The 24,981-nt window shown below is 39.4% G+C and overlaps 1 pseudogene; it reads left to right on the plus strand.

Annotated features, from left to right (window-relative positions):
* Positions 1-279: 279 nt before the first annotated feature.
* On the plus strand, positions 280-18,636 carry LOC117705158 (metallothionein-1G pseudogene; annotated as a pseudogene).
* Positions 18,637-24,981: the final 6,345 nt, after the last annotated feature.

Consider the following 24,981-nt stretch of genomic DNA (forward strand, 5'->3'; position numbering starts at 1 on the left):
CCATTAGTAGTGGGTAGGAAGAAAGCAGACAAATGGTTTTCCCCAACACCCACATTAGAGAAGCTAGGCCAGTAGTGCTCAGAATGATGGAAAAATTCACGTGCTTATCAAGAAAGTATAGCAAAAAATTTTGTATGTGGACATACGGGGGAGCAAATATCTTGTCCAGAGACTAGGAAGAGAGCGCCTGTCCGCTATGCATCTCCATGACTTCCAGCAGCCTGAGCGCCTTCTCTTCTCGGCCCTTACTCTGCAGCTCCAGCTTCACCAGACCGCAGAATGGCCCCCAACTGCTCCTGCTCCTGCTCCACCGGTGGCTCCTGCACCTGCTCCAGCTCCTGCGGCTGCAAGAACTGCAAGTGCACCTCCTACATGAAGAGCTACTGCTCCTGCTGCTCCGCGGTCTGCTGCTCCAAGAGTGCCCAGGACTGCAGCTGCAAAGGTGCCTCGGACAAGTGCACGGCCCCATGTAAATAGTAGTAATGAACCAACCCAGAGTCTTCCCATACAGTTCCACCCTGTTTACTAAAAGCCTGTTTGATTCTAATATTCTAATATTAGAATATAGATATAGATATAGATATATATTCCAGAATGTCTCACAGATATGGGGCAGGAACAGACGTCTCTAAGAATTCTTCCCAAGTTTCAAACACACCTAGGTCTGAATACTTCCAGTTTTGATGGCTATAAAGACATCAGAGGAGATATAAGAATTTAATAGAAGTGTACTTCATTAATATAATGATTATTTCTAAAACATACCCTAAAGGATTGTTTGGATTACTCTATAGTTGCCAGAGAAATGTATCCTGTAGGTAGTCTCTAAGAATTATGAGAAACTTTACAACAGAATTCATCCTTGAAGGGATCTTGTGATCTTTCCTCAAAGCCGTGGACATGAACATTAGCTCCCTGCGAGAATGCCAAAACACATCATCAAACCTGAGAGTACAGGTGCTTACCTGCAATCTCAGCTCTTAGTACACTGAGGGTAGGGAATCCAGAATTAGATGACAGACAACTAGGGACCCCTGCCAGGGCAGTAAGTATGTCAAAACCCACCAACAAAGAAGCAGCCATAAGCCAAAGGTAGATGGGAAATCACTGTCTGAGAAGACCACAGATATGACTAGAAACTCAGGCAGAGAACATTGGCTTCACAACACTTTTCTAATTATTTATAGGGAAGACCACAGATATGACTAGAAACTCAGGCGGAGAACAGCTACACTTTTCTAATTATTTATAGGGAATACATTTTCTATAAAAGATCCAAAAGGGGACAGTCAAATACCTACCTATAGATTTAAAATTCTAGAAATCTGAATATGAATACAAAGTTTGGAGCAGTCACAATTTAACTGAGCTTCCTAACTGTTAGTGACAGAAACACCCTACATAAAAAGTAAAAGTGGAATATGGCACATGAATCTACCTGATTTGGTCAGTGTGGAAACACTATCACTAATTGTTACCACTAACTCAGGGATGTAGCTCAGTAGTAAGAGTGCCTGCCTAGCACAGGTGAAGCCATGGGCTCCCTCACAAACAACAGCCTCAGCCCTACAAAAAACATATTAAATTGCAAATGTCAAATGAACGTGTGAATGTGTGTGTGTGTGTGTGTGTGTGTGTGTGTGTGTGTGTGTAATATGAGAAAAAAATGTATGTGTCACTGAAACAGAGAAACAGAAACAGAGATACAGAGAAAGAAATGTTTACTTTTGTGTACATCTGTATAGCACATTGGGCTCCTTTACCACCTTATATCCTTTCTCTGTGCTACGCCCCACCCCCCAGACAGCCCAAATATCTTGTTAGTTGGATGATACTGCCTCCCCCCCCAACACTCCTTAGGGATACATTTTAAAAGAGAGTTCTTATGCCTCTAGGAGTTATCCTTTGTCCTGCAGTTAATCTCTTAATAAGACCAATTTAGCTGTAATATAAATGGTAATTCATAGTGTTCTATTTATTTATTACACAGTTCTCAACTTGCTCAGAGATTGCCTCCGAACAGCCTGGCCTTACCCATGGGCAAAGTCAGTTAAAAGATACGTGGTTGGCTTTTGGAACCACAAGGAAGTCTCTAATGTTTCACCCTGCTAAATATTCTGGGGAAAGGTATTCTAAGACTTTATATGTCCTTAAAGTGTCTAATATACATATAAGAGCTGCACTAGACAGAGTCTACTCCTAAAATCTCAGTGTCACAGGACTTAAGTATGTGTAAAACACAAAGCAGGAACGGGGCTGCATTTTCAAACAAGCAAGTCAACATGGAAAAAGACAGTTTGATAATAATTAGTCACATATGAGTGAGATGTGTCGTAGGAGTGTACACATAATTATGATATTTCATTGTACCTTTGGGGCTGTATGGCTATTACATTAATATTACTGGAACAATTTCATTTGTAACTGCTGAGGGCCCTGCCCTTTGGAATGGTCTTCCCTCTTTCTGCCACAGATGCAGAATTCCCAGTGCCATTCTTCTACATTCTCTTAGAAACTTAGTGTGTCAGTAGTTTTTAACTTACTCTAGTCAAGGGTTATTTGCCACGATCCTACCCGATGCCAACTTTTGTTCACTCTCCATGAATGTTTATTAATACAATGGTGCACAAAACTCCTGTATGGATTGAATATGCCACAGGAGATATTTGTTTTTGAGCTTCTCTGTGCCCATATTTAAACATACTATGTAAATATGTCCACACCTAAATCTGCCCCATCTTGTTGATCCATTTTTAAAATTCACACCCTGTCTTGTATAAACGCAACCCAACCGTGACTATAACTTGTTCATGAGTCATAACCTTACAAACATTGAAGTAATCATAAAAAGCATTTCTTGTTAGTTTACAATTAGAGTATTAAGTTCAATATCGTGCTGTATTATAGTTTTGGGAGGAAAGTCATAAAGGGTTTTATTTCTTAATGCTCAATAACATTTCATTGTTAACATTCACAAATATAAAGCTGAGTCTATATCCATGTTAACACCTACGAAAATAATTAATTTTCCTAGGTATATCTTGGCAGATATTTCTGTTCTGTTTTGTTTTCATTTTAAAGGATACTTATAGTATATGCAACCTGGACAGGCACTTTTTAGATATTTTTTTAGATATTTTTTAGAATATACGGTAAAAATCATCTGCTTGCTTAAAATAATGGTTTTAAATGAAGTCCTCATGTCCCATAAAGAAAAAAATTATCTGATGATTATGATTTTTATTCCAGTGGGCTTTGGAGTACATCAGTACTATATAAGTACTATATATCTATTTTAAAGAAGTAGAACACTGAAAAGAATTCATTATACATATATATATATATATATATATATATATATGACTACATGTTAAAGCCTATTGATCTATGCTGTAATTGAACTGAGAATATTTTTGCTGAGCTTTAGCTTGGAAGGCCTATCAAAGGATAAAAGTGGGATATTAACATTTTCCACTACTATTGTAGCTCACCTTTTATCACTTTTGGTGTTTATGTTATGAAATGAATTAGGGACATAACTTAGTGCAGAATATTTGCAATTATGTCTTGTTGGTGAATTGTTCCCTTATTAAAATGCTGCAACCTTGCTGTAGCCGGGAAAGCAGGCAAGCTAACTGCAGATCTTCTCTTCTCCTTCCTCTCCTCCAAACCCAGGCCCACAGTTTCATCCCCAGCTCGGTACCAGACTACCAGACTAGCCTTTCCTCACTCTCTGTCACCATATTAAGGGGACTACACAGATCCCATAGGACACCCTGCTTTCTTCTTTTCTGTGGACCTAAGCCTTCCTTTCCAAGCTCATCTCATTCCTACACATCAGCTCCTAACACCTAGGAACCTGTGCACCCAGAACCCTCAGGGGCCACACCTGTCAAGATGGACACTTAAGAAAATGGTAAATCCTTTTAAAAAAAAAATCCTGAAAACAGGAAACCTGGGATACTATGAAAAGATCAATTCTAAGAATAATAGAAATATAGAAATGAGAAGTCAAAAGTACATAAAATATTTTCAAAAAATCATAGGAAATAAAACTAAAGAAGAAAATGCTATAGTTGAACTCTGAATATTTTGCTGAGTTTTAGCATGGCCTATCAAAGGATGAACATACAAGAACAGGAAGCATACAGCACAGAAAGACTGGACCAAAAAAGAAGTGACCCTCTACATATAATATAATCAAAACACTAAATGTATAGAACGAAGGAATACTATTAGAACCTGCAAGGGAAAAAGATAAAGCAACATGCAAAGACAGATCTTTTATGATAGGACCTGCATCTTGATGGGTACTCTAAAAGCACAAAGGGAGCAACAGATATTCTACTGAGTCCTTAAGAGACTCCAGATACCACACAAAATTACTATATCCAGTGTGCGGAATAGTTTTATGTCAACTTGACACAAGTTAAAGTGATCTGAGAGAACGGTACCTCAGTTAAGAAAAATCTTCCATAACACCAACCTGTAGGTAACCCTATAGGGCATTTTCTTAATTAGTGACTGATGGACCAGAGCCCAGGCCAGTGTGGCTTCTATAAGAAAGCAGACTGAGCAAGCCACAAGGATCAGTCCAGTAAGCAGCAGCCCTTGATGGCCTCTGCATCACTTCCTACCTCCAGGTGCTGGCCCTGTTTAAGTTTCTGTTCTGAATTTCTTCAATAGCAGGCTAAGATGTGGAAATGCATGCCAAATAAACCCTTTCCTTCCCAAGATGCTTTGGCCATGGTGAGTCATCACAACAATGGTAACACTAACTTAAGACACCCAGTAAAACTTCCAGTGACAATAAATGGAGAGAAATAAGACATTTAAGACATTTCGTGATAAAATTAAATTTAAGCAACATCTATCTGCAAATCCAGGCATACAGAATGAGCTATTTTGAAAACTCCAATCTAAAGAAACAATTTAAAAATTAAAAAAATATATATACACACAAGGAGTAAATAATCTCAGACCAGTAAATAAAAAGCAAAGAAACACACATACACACGTGCATGCACACATGCACATATACACACATACACATCAACGACAACAGCAACAAACTCTTCTTTTCTGTTGTTTTTGGTTATCATCTTTTGAAACAGGGTCTCACTACTTAGCCCTGACAGGCCCAGATTTGCTATATAAACCAGGCAGACTAGCCTCAAGCTCACAAAGATCAGCTGGCCTCACAACTCCAAAGAATGGCCTGAAGGCATGCATCATAGTATCTGGGTGTTATGACCTTCTTTATCTCTTGACAAAAGCATGGTCAGGGAAGAACGGTTTATTCAGGCTCACAGTTCTGAAAGACAAACGGCAGCAGGAGTATGAGGCAGCTGGTCATATTGCATCTGCCGTGAGGAAGCAGAGAGGTGGAATTCATGCTTGTACTCAGCTTTCTTTCTGCCTCACTTTTGCACATGACAGGATCTCAGCCCATGGGATGATGCTCCCAACATTCAGAGAGGCCTTTCCTGCTCTGCTACATCTTTCTGAAAACACCTTCAGTAGCAACTGTACACCCAACCAAACTGACAAGGAAGATTAACTATTGCATCTTTCCTGACTGGTTTTGGTTTAAGTTTTGATAACGTCTATTTTATCAGCTATGAAAATGCCTATGCCCGCTTATTTGGGGTGTCTACTTGCTTGGTAGGTTGAATGATGTCATTTGTACTCTCAAGCAGAGAGTATCTTTGCTAGTGAGATGCTTTCCTTCATGTCTAGAAAGATTAGCAATGTCACAAAGACTGTAATCCAGATGAAAGATTACAGAGGGAAATACATCATTATTTAATAAGCACTGAAGATAACTAACACCTAGAAATTTCTAGAACTCTGTATACTAGTTTAGGACTTTCCAAGGTCCACATTATCTTTCAAGACTGTCCTAATCTCGCTAGACTACACATGACAATTAGAGACTTTCTTTGATACATGTGTATGCATGTTAATATGTGTGTGCACATGTGCGTGAGTGTGTGGGCAAATGAACATCAAATTTTACCTCAGGTATTTTCCTTTATTTCTCCCCACCCGACATTTTGAGACAGGGTTTCCCCTATATCTATAACGCGCCAATTCTGCTAGACTGGCTGGCCAGTGAGCTTTCTGTATGTGCATGTCTCTGCCCTTGACCCCCTCCCACCACCAGGGATAGGGTCACTTTGCTAGGGTATTGCACTCAGCTGTTTACAAGGCCTTGCATTTACCCAGCAGTGACGCTAGTGACTGGGCCATCTCCCCAGGCCCCACCTAGAGAATCTCTTAATGAGGAAACTCCACCTTCTGTGTTTATCAGCTCATTTAATGCTTGCCATCTCTTATTTCTCCTTCCCTGAGCATTCAGAATATATATCATCTCCTATGTCAGGATCACATCCTTAATTGAACTTAACAGTGTGATCATTTATTAAAAGATTTCCTAGCTTGCTAGTAGCCTCGAGTTTATTTCCAATTCATTTGCCACACGTTCAAACACAAATCTAATCATGCCAGTATTACTTAAAAGTCTTCATTACCTCCTCAATAATTCCGTGACTCTTTTTTTTAGCAAAGGAACTTCAAATTTCACTGCTGTCAAAGCTCGCTTTTTCTTACGATATTTTGTGCCTACACTGAGATGCATGCTCTTCCAATGTCTCAGTATTCTCATTTTTAGTTTCCTCTGGAGGTTTCTCATAAGGCATGAACTAAAGGAATCTGGGATGTGTTAAAATGCTTGTTCTGGAAAGCAGCTGGTATTTGTAAGCTCTGGAAACTATTTTCAGTTCTTTTGCTAATTGTTTGTTCCAGCAAAGGGTGGTTGATCCCTATGCATTTACAGTCCACCATACCTGTTGTTCCTAAACTGATCCCAAGGCAAAGAAGCAGAAGCCCTGATCTATGCACATGAGACTCCTAATACTTAGGTCATGAGACTCTACAAGCCCACTAACTGACAGCGACTTTTATGTCAACTTGACACAAGTTAGTGGAAACTCTGTGGCACCTCCTCTTAATTAGTGGTTAATGTGGGAAAGCCCAGCCCATTGTGAATGGTGCCAGCCCTGGGCTGGTGGTACTGGCTGGCACTATTTGCAGATGAAATGAGTCTGCATTAAAAATGAACACAATTTCTTTCTTGACAGTTCATAAGTAATATAGTGTAATTGCTAACTATAATCTATAGCTTCTTATGTATGATACATATTTTAAAATGTATGACATTTTAAAATATGTATGATATATATTTTAAAATGGTCTAAAGTACGTAAGAGGCTATCTATAGGTAATATGCTCATAATACCTATTTGTTTTTAATACTGAATCTGTACACTTTAACCCCAATAAGAACCCTATGACAAAGACACCTATGGATGCAGATGAACCAGTACATAGCTATAGACATACTTTTGTTATAAAAACACCCTGTATATCCACAGCAGTGCTTTGTCTACACTAATTTGATGAGACTGTATTGTTCTACCTTTTCCTGAACTGCTTTTGTGTTCTGCTCCTTCACCTTAGAACAAATCACCTACTCCTTCTGAGCTCCATACATACAACACTTACTCACCTCTTATGGTATACATAGTGTATACCAGGAGGGATACAAGGCATGTAGTCTACAGTGCTGGTTTGTTTTTTACATAATTCCAGGAGGAGCTGCCGCTGAAGCACTTTAAAGCTCAGGATGTGTCAGCAGAAAAGTCAAGTTCTTGGCACATCAACACTCCTAAGCACAATATTGTTGTGTGCTCATGTATAACAAGACAAAGTCAGAAGAAAAGACAGGAAAACAAAAATGTATGTGTGCTTGAATCTTTGGGAGAGGGTTAAACAGGGAAGACAGATAACAAACTGGGGAGCAAGATTCAGAGAGCTTTAGAGACCAGTCACCGTACAGTGGGCATACGATATGACCTTTCATGACATGAGAGAGACTCCACCCTCCCAGCCATAACTTCCCACCATATCTTGAGACTATGACCTCAAGTTTGAAAGGCCTACTAGGTTCTCACAGCAGCCTTTCCTTTGTCCAAACAATCAGAACTATATGTTGCATCAAGGGGAGGCCAGGACTCTCAGTCCTCCATGACAGAGAACAAAGATGTCAGAGTCTTGGGAAGACAGAGGATAGTATCAACACCTGGTGACAGGTGTTAGCTGCTTTACTCAAAGAGTTACAGAACAACATATATTTTAGGGAAGAAAATTTTAAAGACCTTCTATATTAATGTAAACAGTACTCTGAAAAAAGAATCTAAAAAATAATAATAAAACTGTTAAGAAGCTGGAGAGATGGCTCAGTGGGTAAAGGCTCTTGCTGTGCAAATGTGAAGACCCAAGTTCTAATTCCAACACTTACACAGAAGTCTGGGAGTGGCTATATATACCTGTAACTCTATGCCATGTCAGGTAGGACACTGGGACTTGCTGGCCACCACCTTAGCACCAGGTCCAGTGAGAGACCTCATCTCAAGGGAATGAGGGTGGGCCAAAAATGGTAGAACAAGGCATTCTACAATATTCTACTCTGGCATTTGTGGGGTGGGCAATGAGCAGAGAGAGAGAAAGAAGGAGAGAGGGGGAGGGGGACTTGGAGAAGCTGAGAGAGGAGTGAATTGCATACAGGGAAGCCCTATCAAATATTGGGAAGGAACAGGTGGAGGAATAAAATTAAGGTCTGCTTTAAGGTTAGAGCCTTGAGCTCCATTTTTCTTTCAAGCAATCTCAAAGAATTCTACGTTACAGAGAAACTGTTTTTCTCTTCAAGCTTACCCACTTGTCTTTATAGCTTTACAGAAACACTTGTGTAAACCAATCTATTCAAGGAATTCTAGCCCAAGCAAGTCAATTACTGCCTGCCCAAACCAGCCTGACGACATGGGCGAAGGTACTCCAGAAAATGGAGGAATGTGTCTTACTGCTAACAAGCCCATGCCATCCTGTCACCTTCTTCCAGGACACAAATGGCTTTGAAATCTTATTCCTGAGAGTCTCTTAACAATATTTCTATGACATTAGAAGATGACATTGTGAAACTACCTACACCATAGTTTTCTGCAGCATTTGTAATTCTCTATTTTGCTATGGCCTTCCTCTAAATCTTTACTTTCATTCTGTAAAATGCAACTCGGGAAGTTTCTTAGTTTGATGATGGATGAAATACATCATAACACTTAAGAGCCAAAGAATATGTGACTACTGTATGGAACTAAATTGGGTCTGCTGGAGTTCAAATACAAGAAAGAAAGAAAGAAAGAAAGAAAGAAAGAAAGAAAGAAGGGAGGGAGGGAGGGAGGGGGAAGGGAGGGAGGGAGGGGGAGGAAGATGGAATGAGAAAGAAAAAAGAAAGAAAGAAAGAAAGAAAGAAAGAAAGAAAGAAAGAAAGAAAAAGAAAGAAGGAAGGAAGGAAGGAAGGAAGGAAGGAAGGAAGGAAGGAGAAAAGAAATGAAATGAAATGAAATGAAATGAAATGAAATGGAAAGAAGAAAAGACTGCTCTGCGAGTAGAGGGAAGCTTTCAGATTTTCTTCGGCTCAGATGATTATAAGGGTGAACAAACACTTTGGGAAAGAGTAAGTTTCCATCAAGCAGGAAGGATGATTTCAAGTTGCTGAAGTGTCTACATGCTGCTAACATCAAGCTGTGGTCATCAATCGACTTAAAAGATGCTTGTAGGTCATGCACATTCCTTGTCTGCTTTGGGGAAACTTCCAAGTCAAACAGGCCTGGCTGAGTGTATGTAGCCATGATCGCTAAACTCAGGTAAATATCATATGGAAAATTATATTTAAAATGGAAAGGCCATAAATAAAAATGTTAATACCTCACTAAATATGAGGTTGGCAGTTACAGCTATAAATTTATATAATGGTAAATTAAGGCTTAAAACATTGTACACCATCCTTTCATGAAAAAAATCTTCAATACAAATGAACCAAATTTGAACCGGAGAATTGGACCTGAATACCCACCTCTGGACCTGACTCTGTCGTTTGTGATAGGATCCTTGGGTTTATTTATATATATAAAACTTAAAAATAAGCATTAATTTATACTTAAGCTGCATGCCATGATGGTTGTATAAAAATTATAGAAAGAACTGAAGTAAAAAAAAATGATAATACTAGCAAAATACTAAGTATTGGCAGGTGAATCAGAAAAAAAAAAATGAAGGCACTGTGCAATAGGCATAAAGAGGAAACAGACCCAGGAAACTAGAAAGGAACCATTGCAAGGGAAGGGGAAGAAAGACCTTAAGAGAGGGGACAAGTAAGGTAACAGAGAAGAATGTTGGGAGAAAAATAAGTAACACTTGGGATGTTTTTTAAAGCCGCATGGAAACCCACTTTTTAAACAAGCTTTGTATGTGTGTTTTATATATATTATATATGTGTGTTTATATATGTGTGTATGTGCATTGTGTGCTTTATATACGTATATATTACTTTTATTATTTTTAACCAAAGTTATCCTACATGGAGGATTGTGTTCATCCTTTACCACATGTTGCCAGTAAAAAGTGCAGTGGCAAGTGTGGATTACCTCCCCTCTAGCTGTTGGTCAGAAGTGCCCCTAGACACCAAGACAGCACATGCTAGGACCATTGCTCTTGGTTTCCCAATAGAACTTGATTGTCAGATCTTATTACTGAAGACAGCATACACATTGCTCACGGGTCAAGAAGAAATTTTATACTGACCAGGAAGCTTCCTCCTTGATGACGAATTTTCATGGTATCAGAAGGTGCTGTGCAGGCGGCTGGGAGGGAAAACAGTCATCATCAGTGCTACCTAGGTATGAACCTTATGAACTACAATAACGACCAGCATAGAAAGTCATATTCAATGGCACAATAGTTGTACAAATATTATGGTAGTAACCAATGACTTTCTGCTTGGATCTAAGGCCTATTTACTTCACAGGAAAAAAAAATGCATAGACAGTACTGTACTGTCCAAGAACCCTTGGGCTTTGGGTGGGTAGCTCATAGGCCCAGAAGGGAACTGCTGCTATTATTTTGCCAAACGGACATAGTATCACACTCCTTTTTTTTTTTTTTTTTTTTTTTTTTTTTTTGGTTTTTTGAGACAGGGTTTCTCTGTATAGCCCTGGCTGTCCTGGAACTCACTCTGTAGACCAGGCTGGCCTTGAACTCAGAAATCTGCCTGCCTCTGCCTCCCAAGTGCTGGGATTAAAGGAGTGCGCCACCACCGCCGCCGCCCGGCCACACTCCCTTTTAACTTCATATTTCTGTACCTATAAATTGGTGTCACTATTAACCCTCACCAGAGAAGTTTCTTACTGAAGTAAATGTTGACTAATGCACAAATTCACAATTGGTCAAAGTGTAGAGAATATGCAACTGTAGAGTGTTCAACAACAAATGGAACATATATATCAGATCCCCTTCCCAAGGCTCAGAAACAGCGACAGAGGGGGCACATATAGATTTTAAGAGACAGAGCTCTGGAAGGACTGAGGTAAAACAGTGTCTTCTGCATATAACCAAACTTGTTCTCATGGACTCACAGCAGCTATGGATGCCTGTAAGAGATTCACTAAGGGTCAAGCCAATCAGCACTCTAGTATGGATTTGGAAAGGGTTTCTGAATCACTCCTAATTAAATTATGGTTGATGGCTTTTGGAGGAGGAGAAGTCAACCTTCTTGAAGAATCTGGCTCCTGATGAGTTGACCATTCTCCAGTGGATGGCCCCATACCCATAAGTTCATGAACACCACAAACTGGTGTTGGATTAAATTAGAAAAAAAGAAAAAGAAAAGAAAGCAAGGTGCTTGAGTTTGAGTGAAGAAGGGGCATTGAGTGTAAAATGAGAGAAATAAAAAAAAAAGAATTTGTGTTGAACATGATCAAAATATGTTGGATGATAGTCTCAAAGAATCAATAAAAATATTTTAAGAAGAAAAATAGAGCAAAAAGAAAACAGGAATAAAATATGCAAAATCAGGATGTATGGATCTGAAACTAGTAGAAAATCTGGAACCAAAAAAATCAATGCTTAGAGAGGAGGAAAGTATAATAATAAAACAGATGAAGAGTGGAAGCTTCCTTCAACCGCTAACTGGTACCTATTAACTTTCCAAGAGACCCTAAATAGAAAGAAAAGTATCCTCACAGAGTCAAAAATGACAGTACTCTATACTTGAGCATGTTGATGGAGATTCACTCATTTCCCACATTTGATATGATGAAATGGAACACAAAAGCCTTAAAAAATGTAGAGTTACAAACAGGAAGAGATATAAAAAAGTGAGTGATTGCTCATATAGGAGTTATGAAATTTTGACCAAATACACATGGAAAGATTTCCAAGACACATTTTTGCAGTGCTTCAAATGTCAGGGTCATATGATGTAAGCTTTGGAAACAGTACACTGATTTATTTGGGGAAAAGAATCAGAAATGCAAGCTGTAATTTATAATACCATTCTTAATGGAAGCCAAAAATAAATACTGTTTACATATTATATTGGGAATAAAGCATCTGCTGCAGACAACAGCTTTTTGTGTTCAAAAAATACTGCAGTGTTAGAAGCCACTAAATAACCTAATGAACTCATCTGAAGTTAGCACAAAACAACACCCAAAACTCAGGGAAAACTGAATCATAGGGTGGCTAAAATAAGCCAGCAGTGCAGATACATTCTTGATCCTTTGACCACATAAATCTCTCAAGAAAACCGAGTCAGGGAGAGGAAGAGCAGTTTGCAAGACAGTGGAATAAACAGCTGCTCCACTGAGTCCTTTTCCAGGTGGCTCTCTTTGTTGTGTAGATTTATGTCCTCAAAATCAAAAGACATGATAGGGACTTGGAAGTAAGAGATTCTTTTGGGATATATGGTAGTTTCTAGCAGCACTGTAATCTTTACATTAGTCAGAAATTATTTAAGGCTTCCACAGTATTGGGGGAAAGAATAATAATTGCAAAATACTCTAGTGAGAGTTTGATGGTCATATTACAAAATGGGAAGTAGTATCACACTTGAGAGCTGTAATTTTGATAAAGATACTGCAAATGGCGAAGGAAAAAAAAAAACGTAGCAATGATTCATTTTAAATGTTCTAATATCCCCGTATGTTAGTGACACAAAAATCAGGAGAAGCCATATGGAAAACTTAGAAGAAAGAACGAGTGGTCCAAAAGCAGATGAATTACCTCAAGTTTTTACTGTCTCAAAGAATGCATACAATGCTATGTTGACCATTAACAAAATTCCTCAAGGACTGTCTTAGTTAGGGTTTTACTGCTGTGAATAGATACCATGACAAAGGCAACTCTGGTAAGGAAAAACATTTAATTGGGGCTGGCTTCCAGGTTCAGAGGTTCAGTCCATTGTCATCAAGGTGGGAAGATGACAGTACCTAGGCAGGCATGGTGCATGGAGAACTGAGAGTTCTACATCTTGTTCAGAAGACAAACAGAAGACCGTCTTCTAGGAAGCTAGGAAGACAGTCTCAAAGCCCACTCCCACAATGGCAAACTTTCTCCAACGAGGCCACACCTACTCCAACAAGGCTGTTCCTCCTAAAAGTAGTACTCCCTGGGCCAGGCATATTCAAACTACCGCAAGGACACTTTAGGTGAAAGTTGAATATGAAACTCAGCTGGACAATCTTTGAGCTTTATGATAGCTTAAAGATACCCATTGGATGCTCTAAGCTTCAATTCCCACATTAGGAAATGGGGATAACACAATCTTGTAGTGATTCAAGGATTAAATGTCATATTTTTTTTTCCTGTGACAGTATGACTGTTTGTGTGGGTCTCTTGTTTCTATCAACAGCTGTGTCTTTAGATCTTCTCACAAGCTAATATAGTTCTACTTTTGTCACTTACCTGTCACATAGCCTTGAGCATGCTATTTACAGGCACTGTCAATTTCATCACTTATAAATGTGGCATTTAAATAAGACACATCTCAAAGGGAAAAGTGTTAAAAGGATTCAGGCATCAATATGAATAACACATTGAAGGAGAGGAATATTTGATAGGAATTTAAAAAACAGTAAATGTCAACTCAATTGTTAGCTATTTTTCTCCTATGTTCTTCCATCTCCTTTACCTTCTTCATCTTCTTGTCACTATGATAATGACCATATGTCAGGCACTCTGTTAGGGAATACCTTGTTAGGGCATGGAAACCTTTTGGTAATTGTATGGCAATATCAAGTATACACACATTTGGGCTGGAGAGATGGCTCAGTGGTTAAGAGCACTGACTGTTCTTCCTGGGGTCCTCAATTCAATTCCTAGCAACCACATGGTGGCTCACAACCATCTGTAATGGGATCTGATGCCCTCTTCTGGTGTGTCTGAAGACAGCTACAGTGTACTCATATAAGTGAAATAAATAAATCTTTTTTTTTTTTTAAGTATACACACATTTATCAACTGCTAGTTCCCATTAATGGAATCCTTGGTTTGTAAAGGAAAAGAACTCAACCTCTGATAGTTTATATATGCTCAACCCAGGGAACAGTACTATTAGAAGGTGTGGCCTTGTTGGAGTAGGTGTATCACTATGGGTGTGAGCTTTAAGACCACCATCCTAGCTGCCTGGAAGACAGTATCTGCTAGCAGCCTTCAGATGAAGACGTAGAATTCTCAGGTTCTCTTGCACTATGTCTGTCTGGAAGCTGCCATGCTCCTGCCTTGGTGATACTGAACCAAAACTCTGAGCCTGTAAGTCAGCCCCAATTAAATATTGTCCTTTTTAAGACTTGACTTGGTCATGGTGTCTGTTCACAGCAGTAAAACCCAAACTATCTTTAGTCAAGAGGAGATTCTTTTGGCAAGGCAAGTGATCAGGCTGGTTTCAAATCTGTGTGGGCACACCTCAAGTTGACCAGGACATTTGTCTTCCCAAGTTCCTACCCATGCTTCATCGAGAGCACAGGCGTCATCCCCTCCTTTAGCAAACAGCTTCCTCTGTGAGGCACTGATCCTCTACTTGGAAATTTTTTACTTGTTTTTTCACTTGTTTGGCCTTTTGTGTTTCTTTTGTCTTCCACTGTCCTTGCTGCAAGAGGATGCTGGTGGGTAAGAGATGTATGGCAGCCTAGTGACTCTCACTCCACATGAGAGCTGGTGATGTAAACGAGCCAAGAATAAGAAAATGAACCGCTCAGTCGAGCCAAGACTAAAGCATTGAACTATAGTCTTATAAGCTAAATAAATATTATTTTATGCTATTTTATTACAATCATAAAATTTTAATAGTTTCATTTAGGCATTACTTAAGTCATACCTGTATCAATGTTATGTCCTCATGGTTGATCACCCTATACTCTGCCAAGCTTGTATCATTGTTTTTCATAGATAACTCACAATGCTGCTTAAAATACCTGCCAAGTTGCTTGTGTTCTCCATCTGGTCCTTCTGGTCCATTTGAGAATATGATGCTAAATATTGAAACAAACACTCTGCCATAAGCAGTCTTGTATGCTTAGTGACTTGGCAGGCTGCTACAAGCAATAAGCCTGGAATGTCGAAGAATTCTTAGAAACTTGTCAGCTTGACCAAACATGGGCAAAATCGAACTTACAACAACCAGGGACTAACAAAATAAGACTGTGAATAATTCTTTAATAGTTGCATAAACCGTCACAGACCTTGAATAAAAGATGTATTTTCTAATTATAATAATTGAAATTCTTATTCTTTAACATCTTATTGGCCATTTTGTTTCCAGATAGCATTGATGTTGCAAAAATAGACATCCCAAACATCTTTGTGCCTATGCATGCAAGCTTGTATACAAGTGTAGGGTGTGTGTGTGGGGGGGGTATATATATACATATGAGAAGGGCATGTATTCACACAGTTCAGAGGAGGATGCTGAGGGTCTGACTCCATTACTCTCTTATTCCCCTGAGAGCTAGGCTGGAGCAGCAAGCAAGCCCAGATAATCCTCCTGTCTCCATCCTTCACAGAGCTAGGGTCACAAGCACATAGCTGTGACTTTTCAGATGGATTCTGAGATCCAACCTCAGGTCCTCGTGTTTACCCAGAAGGCACTCTTACCCATTAAGCCATGTCTACAACTCCCAAAATACCTTTAATCAGGAAGTTTTAGAAATTAGCATCATGCTTTTCCTGACTGGACATTTTACATCCAAGGAAACCACATTTGAAACAAATTCACAGGTTCTTGTTTTGTTTTGTTTTGTTTTGTTTTTTCAGTAAAAATCAAAATAAAATTTCAGGGTTTGAGGCTAAAGTTAGCATGGATAACAAAGACCTCAAGAGACTTTACCAGGAAAGCACCTTTCAAACTCAGACTAGGAGGAATATGCTGCAGCCTTCCCCACATAAAGGTAACTTAAATAAAAAATAAAAATCTGGCAATCCAGTGACAACACATCTTTGTCTTTCTGGCAGTTCTTCAAGATCTCCATTTTGAGGAGCCTGAACTGATTAGTATAGCATTGGAATTATTTAGCTGCTTATTTTGGGCTGGCTTTACTAAAGCTAAAGCTGTCAGCCAAGGAAGTTTGAAGAAAGCATAATACTTGGCTGGCTCCAGAAAGGGATGTACTTGGTCCTGTAGAGGTAGAAACATTGTCTTTCATACTGTATTCCACAACATTAACATTCCTTCTCATCCCTGTCCTCCTTTGAATCAGAAGATTGACCCAGCACTAATAAACTATAGATAAGCCTTCTTTCTGACTTCTGCCTTTTCCATATCATCTAATCGTAAGCTTTGGTGTGGGGGGGCAGGGCTTAGAAAAGTCCTCACACTAAGGTATAAATGGCAGAAATAGCTGAAATGAACACCCTTAATGCATGCATTTGTATTACTGTTCTAAGTGAGAAGAACTGATTTTGGCATTTCAGATATCCATGAATCATAAGCATAGTTCATATTTTATGAATTACCAATTCATACATTATGTTTTCTTCTGCATATAACTGGCACACTAGTTGTGATTAAGGTCTATTAATTCATGAATTAATTCACATCATCTGTTATGAAGCTGGCAAATTGTTATCTTTATGATCTAATCTTTTTGGTGTTCTTTCATGTTTTCCATTTCTTCCAAACCTGATCCTTCCATTCAAGATTTCGTTCTCATAATTTAATCTGAAAATTCAGTCTTTCGACTCTGGCCATAACAACTCCCCAACTCCCTAATCTTGTTGTGAGCTAATTTAGCTGACTCTTTTGATGACACCCCTGTCAAACTGGTTTATCTGTTGCCTGAGTCTTAGTTACCACCAGAACATTTTTCTAATGTTTACCTAGAATATTACATAAATATATGTCTTTAGATGGGAATCATTTTTATCTTTCCAAATAGCTTGTTTTACCCCTTATCTTTCAAAATAGCTCATATTTTACCCCCTCTTAATCTCTACTAGCTGAAATTAGAGTGCTGTGATGTCTAACTGCTCATTTTATATTTACAGTTAACATTTGTAATTTTAAAAACCTTTATTTCTAAACTACACATATTTTTAGACAACCTGTTTTAAAATTCAGTCTATAAGCAGTTACCCATTTTAAATTTTTAGCCCCAAAAAGCAGAGAGGCAGATTCTAAAGTGTGGTGGTTTGTGTAAGAATGGCCCAATTGGCTCACACTGTTAGAATACTTAGTATCTAGTTGGTGAGTGGAACTGTTTGGGAAGGATTAGACATATGACTTTGTTGAAAAAGGTGTGTTACTAGATTTTCAGATTTCAAAAGCCCACACCATTCCCAGTTAGTGTCTCTCTGTCTCTGTCTCTCTCTCTGTCTCTCTCTGTGTCTCTTTCTCTCTCTCTCTCTCTGTCTCCTTCCAACTTGTGGATTAGATGTAAGCTCTCGACTATTTCTCCAATACAGTGCCTGTTTGCTGCCCACCTGCCTGCCTGCCTGCCTGCATGCATGCTGTCATGCCCCTTGCCATGGTAGTCATGAATTCTAACTCTCTGAAACCATAAGCTCCCAAATTAAAAGCTTTCCTTTGTAAGTTGTATTGGTCATGGATTTTACCGCAGTAATAGAAAAAGTAACTAAGATACAATCCAAAGCTTATGTTTCCCAGAAAAAAATTAATGTGATTCCAAGCCAAGCCTCTCTACTAATGGTTTTCAACCTGTGGGTCATGACCCCTTTGGGGGTTGAGTTACCTTTTTACGAGAGTCACCTAAGACCATTGAGAAACACAAATACTTACATCATTATTCATAACAGTGGCAAAATTATAGTTATAAGGTAGCAAGAAAAAGAACGTTATGGTTGAAGGTTACCGTAACTTGAGGAAGTGTGTTAAAGGGTCACAGCATTAGGAAGGTTAAAAACCACTGCTCTAAACAGTAATCTTCCCTGTCCCTAAGTTCCTGTTGCCAATTATGATATAAAGATTTAACTGGACTCACAGGGACACAAACTTTTGATGTTTTTCTGCTCTTCTCAAACTATCAAAAACTATTTCGCTTGTGTCTTTACACCTCATTTACTCATGAAGTTCCTGATATACGATCATTCTACCACAAAAATGACATCATCTTTGTGTCCGTTTTCAATAACTTCGATCGAATCCTTCACAACAAGCAACTCATGGGAAGAAGACTTAGTTTGGCTCACATGGAGGTCACCATTCATTATGGTGGAAAGGGAGCATGAGGTTACTTGCTCATGTCTGTGCTGTCTGTGCAGATCCGGAAGTAGAGACAGGAAAAGTGGGACAGGCTACAAAACCAGAAGACCCACCGCCAAGTAACCACTCTGTCCGGGAGGCTTCACCTCACAAAGGTTCTGTAACTTCCCCAATAGCACCAGCAGCTGGGACTCAACTGTTACACAAGTGAGGCCACGAGAGACACCTCCCACTCATACCATGACAACGCAATGGGTGACAAGGTGATTCATAAATATTGACTTGTCTCATTATGCTCTCTCCTTACATAACGAGTACAACCCTGAGAAGCGTAAGAGCCTCAGCGGTAAAAAAGCAAATACTGCTTTTGCAGAAAACCTGAACTTAGTTCCCAACACCCACTTCAGGGGTCTCACAACCACCTGTAATGTTACTTCCAAGAGATTTAATGCCCTCTTTTGGCTTCCATTGGCACCTGTATCATATGCACATACAACTTTTTAAAATTTATTACTTTTGTCTTTTTAAACTGATTTTTGATAAGCCCCTAGTTAAAAAAAAAAAAAAAAAAACCTTATATTTGCTATATACCCAAGGCTGACCTTGAACTCCTAACCTTCCTGCTTCCATTACCTGAGTGCATGTGTTAGTTACTACACTGGAGCCTAACTATTTTTATTTTAATGTCACTTCTATGGTAATATTTATTTTTAGTTTGTGTGAAATGATTATTTCTGAAATTTAATCTCTTTGAGCTCAGCGGTTAACTAAGTGCAAGAGTGAATAAGAAAACGGGATTCAATGATTCCCACCACTAAATAGCTTACAGCGTCTACACAACTTGGAATGGAAGAAATAGTACTTCCTTAAAAATTGGAAGAAATATGTTATTTCAAACCTTATCAGTAATCAGAGACAGTCCCTGCCTTAGTTAGGGTTTCCATTGCTGTGAAGAGACACCATGACCAAAGCAACTCTTATAAAGGACAATATTTAATTGGGCTGGCTTACAGGTTCAGAGGTTCAGTCCATTATCATCAAGGAGGGAAGCATGGCAGCACCCAGGCAGACATAGTGGTAGAAAAGGAGCTGAGAGTTCTATCTCTTTATCCAAAGGCAGCCAGAAGACTCTTCCAGGCAGCTAGGAGGAGGGTCTCAAAGCCCATCCCTACAGTGACAGACTTCCTCCAACAAGGCCACACCTCCTAACAGTGCCACTCCCTGGGCCAAGCAAATTCAAACCAACACAGTCCCTTTGAATGTATGTGGGTGGGGTTTTTTTTTTTTTCACTTTTTAATTTTAACTGTAAAAGCTAAGGAAAAAGACTATCATTAACAACATGACTTTATATTCAATAAAAATATCAAATTAATCGAAATAAAAATAATTTACATATAAAGAAATAAAAATGTAGCCATTTGAGTTCAAGCCCATATAAAACAATTTACAACCTGGGAAGTGGTGGCACACACTTTTAGTCCCAGTACTCAGTGGGCAGAGGCAAGCTGTGAGTTCTAGGTCAGCCTGATCTACAGAGAGCTAGTTCTAGGATGGCCGGAGCTACACAAAGAAACTTTGTCTAGAAAAAAATAAAAATTTCCCAGTGACTAATAGATATCATAATGTATTATCTCCTAACTTAGATCACTTCTACTTTCTGATTAGTATCCTATTGTTATTAGCATTTTCAATACTGTGGTGACTTTGAATTGCTTATAGAAAATAAGAAACAGGCTAGTGAAATGGCTCCAAAGAGATACCGGCCACCAGTTCTGACTACCTGAGCTCTCTCCCCAGGACTCACATGACAGAGTAAGAGAACTGACTTTCAAAATTTGTCATGGACCACCACATGACACTCATGAGGAAGTCAGAGGACAGCTTGTTAGAATGGGTCCTCTTATTCCACCACATCAGTCTTAGGGCATGAACTCAGCTCACCAGGCTTGGTGGAAGATGCCTTTTCTGACTATGCCATTTTAATTGTCCAGATACAATACATCTTTTAGTAATCAAAATGAATTCTATTTTTTTTTTAATCTGTTGAAGTTGTGAGGAAAGGGGAGTTAAGTGTGGATAGGCCTAGCTCCATATAAGAATCTTTAAAGAATGATCATTTTCCTCTAGTTTCTTACATCATAATCTAAGCTATGGAATAAATTTCAATTTCACCACTAACATGTTATTTTATATAAAATAGAAGGTAAAATATAATAAACAAAAGCATGTCTGTAATCGGTTACCAGGATATAGCTGCTATTTATGGTTTAATTCCTCTCTTGTTCTTTGACATCAGTCAATTCTGTCCAAAAGTTTTAAACTGATAGGAAAGCTCGTTCTTTTTTCTTCTTACTCTTTTGATGTGCTCAGTATGAAACCCAAAGCCTTTCACATGATGAGTAAACTATTCTATCATTAAGCTACACCCCCACCTCTTGGGTTTTGGGTTGGCCTGAAAGTCATACCTCTGCCTCCCATGAACGACAATGCCTACCTTTCAAGTTCTATTAAATAGGAAGTTTTAATCCTCTGTGACTCTCACAGCATCCAAGCATCATGCACTGGAAATACTATGCCTGGGGGTCCATGATTGTGCAATCAGCACAGAGCCTACACTCCCCTGGGCAACTGCAGCCCTGTGTCTTTGTGACTCAGTGTACACGGTCCTAGCCAAGATGATTAGCTCCTTTGTTCGTCCGTGTGTTTTATAGTATGGAGAACTCAAAACGGAAAGGGGTTAATTCCAACAGCAGAGCTACTGCCAGCGTCCTTCGTATCCTACTGAAGCATTCCTCCTTTGGCACTAAACTGTTTAAACCAACAAATTGAAAGATCAAGGGATTCAAAGTAGGCAATTAAATCCAAATGTTAAGAGCACTGGCTCTACTTATGATCCCTGGTTTCCGGGTCTCTATTTTATTTTTTAACATCACAAAGAAACATCACTACATAGAAAATATTTCAGAGGAACCTAGTTGATCATGCAAGTGTTCCGGCCCTTAGAAGTAGTACAGCAAACTACTTCTAAAAGATGGAACACATAATCACACAGGAAATGCTTTGATAGTTGGCCTATTGCTTTCACTCAATATAAAAGTCTTTAGTCAGAAGAAATGTGCTTGAGATAATAGTGCAGAAAACATTCAGCAAGGCCACCAAAATGGTCCTGGAAGTACAAAGCCTGAAGACAGCAAATGTCCACCCCAAAAGTTTGTCCATCTATTATGGAAATGCCTCAGAATCAGTTTCCAAAGATATTTTAGCCTTTCCAGGAAATAGGATAACAGGAGTCACAGTTTCATTTCTTCCTGACTTTTAACAAATGAGGTTTCAGCTTTAGTATGGGAAACTTGATACTGGTAAGGCCAGAGTGATCGCGTTAACTGTTGGGACATCTTTATTCATAACTCTGCTAAACAAGAACTGGATTAGGTAAGGAATTGCATGGCTGATATCCACAGAGATAATTTCTTCTGAACTGTCTCTGTGTAAACACTCTCCTGTAGAACGGTCCTCCAAGCAAGTCCTCTCTCAGAGCATGACACTGTCATACTCCGCACTGGCTTCAAGAGACCGAGCCACCCTTCTCCCTACATTAAAACTGTTATTCGCATATGTGTTGGTCAGGAGCCTGTATGTATGCAGGATGTATGCAACCAAATGTTGGACTGAGTGCGGAGACCCCAATGGAAAAGTTAGGGCAAGAACTGGAGGAGCTGAAGGGATTTGCAAGCCTATAGGAAGAATAACAACATCAACCAACCCCCAAAGCTCCTAAACCACCAACCAAAAGATTACACATGAGGAAACCCATGGCCCTAGCTGGATATGTAGCAGAGGATTACCTTAGCAGCCATCACTGGGAGGAGAGCCCCTTGGTCCTGTAAAGGCTCGATGACCCAGGGTAGGGGAATGCTAGGGCACTGAGGCAGAAGTGGGTGAGTGGGTGGGGAAGTACTCTCATAGAGGCAGGGGGAAGGGGATGGAATAGAGGGTTTGTGAAGTGGAAACTGGGAAGTGAGATAACATTTGAAATGTAAATAAATAAAATAACCAATAAAAATGGGGGAAAACCTGTGATTCGTCTTGCTGACTTATTCTGTGTATCTAATACAGTTATCTGCATTGCCTGTGAATGATTACAAATTAGTATGTCCTCTTAAGAAGAGAACTTTTCATCCCTCCAATACATCTCTCAGATTCATTTTTAGTAAAATGGTCCTCGGTCATCTGCTTTATTCTGAAAATAAAGCAAAATACCCCGACACACTCCGAGTCATCTCTTTACATGAATGTTCTCTTAAGGTCATTCTATAGGTGACGATGCATACCTTAGGAGTAGGTGAATTGAGTCTACTGCCTCTTCATAATTCCCTTGTGCTTTTGGAATCTAATAAGTTTGCATTCTCATTGGCCAATTTAATTTGCTGATGCTGAACTGCTCAACATAGCTGACTATCTGCTAGAAAACAGCCATGCATGCTCCGGTTACAGTCACCTGCTTGTGTTTTACTCATGACAAGTAATAAACTGAAGATGACATGAGCTTGCAGTAACATCTGGTGTCCACTATTGCTCTCTTAGCTTGACTTCACTCTGCTCTGTACAACTTGCCAGTCTGCCAAAGATATCAAACTCCACTGGCTCTGTGGATTCACAAGGACCAAATTAAGGACTGTGGTTGTATAGCTGGAATGATTTTCTTCTTTGAGTTTCATTATTGTAAAAAGTTACATAAGTGCTTCACCTTATAAGCATGATAGATCACATGCATTCTATTAAGAGAAACCTATTAGAAGGATTTCATTGTGAAGCACAAGCTCGTGAGCATTACGTGGAGAAATTTTAGAGAAATGCTGTATTTCTGCGTTTATGTTTTCTGAGTAGTATGTTTTCCATTCTCTAACACATTAGGTATTAATGGGTATTTATTTTACTATTACTGTTGTGTTGACTTATATGACCCTAGAAGCATGATTGAGGTAAATCTTGTAACACAGGGGAGACTAAGACAGTTGTAATCTTTCGCAGATGAATTACAGCGAAAAATGTCAGGCATTAACGATATTTTTTTTGTTAAAGTACTGATTCCTTTAACTTTAATTTTTTTTAAATTTTTTTTAACTTGACACAAACCTAACAATGATCTGAGAAGAGAGAATGTCATTTGAAAAAAATTGTGTGCTGTCAGACTGCCCTTCAGGAAAGACTCTGGGACGTTTTCTTGATTGATGATTAATGTGGGAGAGCCCAACCCTTTGATGGCAGCACCATCCCTGGGAGGTGGACCTGGGATCTGTAAGAAAGGTAGCTGAGCCAGGTGGTGGTGTTGCATACCTTTAATCCTGGCACTCGGGAGGCAGAGGCAGAGGCAGAGGCAGAGGCAGAGGCAGGTGGGTCTCTGCAAGATCAAGGCCAACCTGGTCTATAGAATGAGTTCCAGCACAGTCAAGGCTACACTGTGAAATTTTGTCTGGAAAGAAGAAAGGAAGGAAGGAAGGGAGGGAGGGAGGGAGGGAGGGAGGAAGGAAGGAAGGAAGGAAGGAAGGAAGGAAGGAAGGAAGGAAGGAAGGAGAATGTGAACTTAGAGAACAAGTCAGTGAGCAGCATTCCTCCTGACCTCTGCTTCAGTTCCATCCTCCAGGTCTCTGCTCTGCTTGAGTTCCAGTGTTGGCTTCCCTCGATGACGTACTATGATAGGAACATGCTAGCCGACTAAACCCTTTCCTGCCCAAGTTCTTTTGCTCAATGTTTTATCATATCAATAGAAAGCAACATAAGATACCCATTCTATACTGATTGCCATGCAGCAAATCAATTTCAAGGTATAAACGAGATTTGTCCCATTCCAGAGATGTTCGTGAAACAGCAGCTTGTCCCAGAGTCATGAAGCTCGTATAACGACTACCATCCAATGAGCCCTACCTATCTGCCTTCTGAACAGATGAAGAGGGTAATTTAAATGAGACTCTCCTAGGAATCATCACTGTTGCACCTGCTACCTTCTTGCTGGCAGCTGTAATTTCTGAAAGCATCCCGTTTGCTGTGGTTTAATCTTTGACTTCCCATTTTGTTAGCAGGGTTGTGCTCCAGAGGCTTCCAAATCCCCCTTTTGCTTTTCCTTAGTCGTAACTGCATGTGTCAGTCAAAGATCTGAAAATCTCTCATTTTCTGAATATATTATCTGTATGAATATATGAATCCAATTATCTACAGCACAACTGTGCTGTCTAGATGTATGTCAGCTTGACACAAAATATAGTCATCTAAGAGGAGAAAACCTCAGCTGAAAAATGCCTCCATATGACGGGGCTGGAGGCAAGCCCGTAGAGCACTGGTTCTCAGCCTTCCTGATGCTGCCACGCTTCAG

Source organism: Arvicanthis niloticus, chromosome 3, assembly GCF_011762505.2.
Source record: "Arvicanthis niloticus isolate mArvNil1 chromosome 3, mArvNil1.pat.X, whole genome shotgun sequence".
Taxonomy (NCBI): Eukaryota; Metazoa; Chordata; class Mammalia; order Rodentia; family Muridae; genus Arvicanthis; species Arvicanthis niloticus.